Here is a 5,733-nt window from a genome sequence, read left to right on the forward strand (position 1 = left end):
GAATGTTCATACCATCGTCCCCGAATCTGTACACAATGGCCGACACACCAAGCAGGTTGCAAAGAGCCGACAAAACCATATCAACAGTATTTGTGTTGTATTTTTTGTCATATACATAACTCAAAATGTCTGAAACGGCGTCCTGGTCGTCGGTCGTGAAGTCGTCATAATAGTCAATGTGGTTTTTTACTTCATTGACAAGTCCTTCGCACAGTTCCTCATGTGTTGCTTGACCTACCCCTTCAAAGGCAATGCACTTTTCAACGGCGTGCAATAGACAATGTCCATCACCCGCAACAGGAAAAACTTCCCTGCCATTTCCATTCATAAAACGATTTATTTCGTCCCAGGACTGCCACCGATTCGTATTATATATATACGGAAGTGTATTATGGAGAGTTCCTTCTGTGCACACGGCATGAGTAGGCGAGACAGTAGGCGCATTCAGTATTTCGTCTAGCAAAGGTCTATCTGTAACACTACAAGGAGCATATTCGGTCTCTCCAAATACATTGACATCAAAAGGATAGACACCAGACACCTGAAAGCCACTCATGATATTGGTTGGCTTTGCAGCTGAAGGCCATGCTGTTTTGACCTGTCCAGGAATATCGTAAATAGTCATAGTGCTTCCTGTGTGATTGCGCATCCACGCATCTTGAGTTCCATTGACGTACCTCTTGAAGGGCCCGAACACCGATCTGTCAAGTGGTTGCAATTTATGGCTGCAATGTGGAGGGAACGATAACATTACAATACCGTTTGACTTTGCGAAGTTTAGTGTCTCAATGCTGATATGAGAATCGTGGTTATCTAATAACAATAACACTTTCTTCTCAAGGGAAGGTTTTGCGTGCGATGCAAAATGTTTGATATAGGTCGTGAAATTCTCCCCCGTCATCCATCCGCTAGGATGAGCAGCTCCTATAGATCCGACCGGCCCGTCTCGAACAAAGTGATCGTGATAGTTCTTACTTGGAAATATAAACATATTGGATGTTCTCTTGATATGACGGCCTAATGTCGAATGACTCATGCCTGAAAATTAAACATTAATTATTTCTACAATGAATTGACAAAAAATCTCTTATGGAAGCTTCATGGTGCTACATTCTATACTTTTTTTTAACTTTACTTAGTCCTAATTGAAAGATATTAATTCCTAATTGGTATACTACCACTAAATGAAAATTATCATATAATTTTAAAACAGTAATTATACTAGTGTTCCACTGTGTGTGTTTGTGTTTATGTGCGTATGCGAGTGTGTGTGTGTGCGTGGGTGTGCGTGCGTGTGCGTGTGTGTCAATTATCCAACTTATCATCTGACAATGAAGTATACTCTTGATTATATGCATATCTGGAAAATGTATTACATGAATGTACACTTTTTCTCATGGAAGAGAACAAATATGACATTTTTAAAACAATGCATAACTGTAGGTTATTGTCCGCACAAAAATCGACGGGCGCATATATATATGTCCGCAAGCGGTCTCAAATTCTAATTAATAAAAGACGCTTGTAGCAAATACTTTATTTAACGATATTACTGTACAGTTAACGAATTATTGTTAAAATACACACCATATTTCTCAGCGGCCATTCGTATAGACATTCCATCTGACGACACACACCTGATGGCCTTTAGTATCACATCACCTGGAGTACAACCTCGATTGTTTTTTCTGACGTAATTACGAATCATTCTGAAACAATATGATGGCATTTCATTACTTTTATGATATTTTAAAGACAAAAGCAAGCATATAGATATATTTTTATAGTTACGGGTACGTTGAATCACGATGACATAAATCCTGAAATTTATTTTAATGTATGGGGCAAGATGATACACTGTTTTATTTTGCCCCGGCCGTACTGTATCATCTTGCCCCAACAGCACCATTCACATTCAATGAGCATTATGTAAAAAAAATTAATCAAAATTCAGAAACATTTGTTGAAGTTTACAAAAGCAGGATTTATCTACTATCAAACAAATACATACAAACAAAAATATCGTAATTATTTTTTTTGTTTTAAACAAAAGTTAAAAAATATCAAAATTTTCTTACGTAGCTCCAAAATCGATTTTTCTTCATGATTTATTATCAGTAAAGTTTACGATATCGTTTGTCCCGATAAATATGGCCGAACTACGGACACCTTGTCGGAGAAAATTGACTAGGTCACAGATGACGTCATCACGTGAAAAATCGCGATGGATCATTTTGCCCCATGGATCATTTTGCCCCGGTCTCCCCTACATAGGAACAACCTGCTAAAAATGTTCTTGACAGGAATTTAAAATATTTTTAAGCTGTTAATGTATAAAATTTTTATGCATATGCAACATTTAGTTTCATTAACATTTGTGAAATGTAGTTTTTGACTACAAGATATTTACAAAAAAATATAGTGTAAATGAAATATACCTGGAAGTTACTTTTACTGTTTTCATGAAGTTTAAACCATTCAAATACAAGTTAAATCAGTACTTTGAATGTATTCAGCATTCCAATATGTCGTCTGCTGAAAATCTCCCTCCCTAAAATATACATCGTCTGCTACAAATCTCTCTCCCTGAAATAAACACTGCCACGTGCTTCTGTTTACTACTGAAAGTTCATGACCTGTAATGATCACATGGCTCCTCCCAGGGAAATTCAAATTTCAAATTTGACAGCCAGTATTTTTTTCCAGAAATACACTTTACAAAGTTATATTTTGAATAATTTTGGTCAATCTTTATCAAAAATATCTATGCCTACAAACATGCCAAGTGTTGTTTTAATGCATTTGGTAATTAATCTTAAATCTTTGAAAAAGGGTCCCTGAAGTGAAGCATGCATAAAATTAATAAGAAACCTGCCCTAGCGCCATCTGCTGGCTTTTATAGTCCAGTTGGGCCTTTAACTATTAAAATGAAAGTTATAAAGACGAACATTCCGGCATCCATTTTGTTTCGCCAATTCTTAACACGTCCAATTCAAGATATGATTTTAAAATATTATGATTTCTTCTCATTGATTTTCTCTTTGATTCCGAGATGATGTAAATAATAATTGCAATTTTATCGGTCGTCTGTCATTGCTGACCTTTGAGAGGTCAACTTCAAAGTGCCCGGATGACAGACTGGTATGAAATGGAGGCTAATGGCGGATAATTGCGATGGTATGGTTAGTGTTTCTGACGAAATTGTAATTATATGTTACTTATTTCACGGGTTCAGAAGTTGAATTATACGAGGTGAAAGGTTTTCATCGAAATAGGCCCAGTTTTAACTTGTAATATACCTTCCATACAAACTTTAACTATGTCCTTTTATCAAAATTGCAGGTTGCAATATAATTTTGGAAAAAGTAACATACATGTACAACAAATTAAGAACAAACTGCAATTTATCAAACATTTTGTGGTTGGTAAAAGTGCCCGGATAACCCCCTGCAACAAATATAATTCTCTCCTTTTACATTTTTTTACATGGAATTTCTAAAAACAACAACAAAAAACGCAATTTTACAAGCGTACATTCAATGATAAATGCTCTTTTATTCTTTAATTATTAGATTAATGCCAATTTTCTGACATTTCAAAACTATGGAAAACCTTGCCAAATTTTTGACACTTCCTTCTGACCGTCATGAATTTCATCTTCATTATATTCACACCGTAACGAAATTCATTTAAATCTACACCGTAACCAAATTTTAGATTTACAACAAAGCCTATATTGGATATCTTCATACATGCTGGAAATTGGTTTTTCCGACATTAGATCATTAGTGTCTTTAGTGAGGGTAATAAATAAAGGGCATATGTTTCTCGTGCTGCTCGTTATTAGACTCAAGGCTACTACAACGGGAAAATTCGTCTCCGGTAAACGTAAACAGTTGAAGAAGAAAAATGTATACAAACCCATCGAGTTCTCGGTTGAAGAAAAAAATACAAGAATGAAATTACGCGATATATTAATTCTTAGAAGTGTTATTCTGTAAATCTATCCATTCAGATTTTTAGTTCTCACATGAAAGATATCTAGAATTAACTCAATATCAATGTAACTACCTTTCTTCTATTATTCTGTCGATTGGCTTCATTTTTTCTCTTTATTTATATTGTGATGAATATTCTATGTAAAAAAGCTCAGCTATCAAGATTCTGTATCTGTTTTTGTAAACGATAATTTTGAAAACAAGGGCAATAACTCAGATGATTACGTTGATACTCTACTTTCGTAATTCTGCAGAGTAAAACATATGAATGGAATTTTTTAATAGTCATGTTTTCCACCCCCGTAATGCAAACACGAATGTATTAGAAAAAATCAAATATAAATATATATTTGCGAGCATTTACTACAATAGCATAACACGTGCTCGAAATTAATGAGCAGAAGACATTGCCAGATCCCTGCTTTGCCGGAATCACGTGGTTTGTTTCCCGCCATTTAATGATACTTCTGCTTCTTTCCGCGCCACTTCAAAAGACGCTCACTGTGTCCAAATCTGCAGTTAGAACGAGTCTGTCTACGAATATTGCTGAAAACTTGCTGTGGTTCATTTACGGCTGAATTTATTATGTATTATAAACCCATTTTTGTAATTTTCAAACTAGACCACCTGCGTCAGTTCGCGTGTCCGTCCGCTTACTTTTTTTACCGTGACGCCCGACCTGTCAAAATTGATACTGCACGGAAATCTTGAAATTTTCCTAACCACGAAAATCTTCATGGTAAATTACATAAAATCTTTCAAATTAAATAGTTCTACCCATTTCCGACTCCACTTGATTAGTTTAATAAGCTCTTACTGCGCTGAATTGTCATCAAGAATGTGAACTCTCAACGAGTGCTTCGTAGCAAAGCAGACACAAATTATGATGTAATGAAGTTATAACTAAAACAAAAACTACATGTTCCAGTAAAACAATACAAAACATATGAAACAAAATTGAGAATATTCTTAAGAATTAAGCATGAAACGCAAATTATAGTGGTTATTTTTAAGCGACGTATATTCACTGATACTATACAATGTGTTGCCTTTATTGTGGATTTTTACAAATATGTATTCCTTTTGCCCCATGCATTGATTATATTATTGTTCGTAAGTGGTAAAATTTGAAGGCAAATGGTGCTGCATCAAAAAGTTGTACATTTTGTATGACTTTACAGTCTCCTAAACGAACTCCACTGGCAGCATAAAATTTGAATTTCTTACATAAATTACATGAAACACCTGAAATGAAAAAAAAATGCAATGCATACATTAAGAAAAAATGCTCAGAATTGAATTGAAAATCGTTTTCTTTTTCTTTCTTTTTTGTGCGATTTCTAGCAATTCTGCGACTTTTAATTACTGTTGATTCTTATGGTTCTTAAGACAAAAAGACAAAACTTTATTGAGTTCTAAGGCCAACGACCCATAAAGAACTATAAGACAAATATACATAATGGATGTCATAAATCAGACAGATTTAAGACATAAAAATAAGTATTGCAGAATAAAATAAGTATTGAAAAATGACAGCATTTATCATAGAATTAATATAAAGTTTCATTTGATTATTCCAATTATTGAAACATAGACACAAAAACTTATAGTCTTCCCGAAAGACTAAAGCTAGAAATGTTGTTAATTTCTAAATACAATGCATCATTATTTACTGACGACATCATATTTTACATCAGTCAATCATTTTATTCATTTTATGATGCCGAACTACTTC

Source organism: Ruditapes philippinarum, unplaced genomic scaffold, assembly GCF_026571515.1.
Source record: "Ruditapes philippinarum isolate M1 unplaced genomic scaffold, ASM2657151v2 ctg3229_1_1_1_1, whole genome shotgun sequence".
In the NCBI taxonomy this organism is placed as follows: domain Eukaryota; kingdom Metazoa; phylum Mollusca; class Bivalvia; order Venerida; family Veneridae; genus Ruditapes; species Ruditapes philippinarum.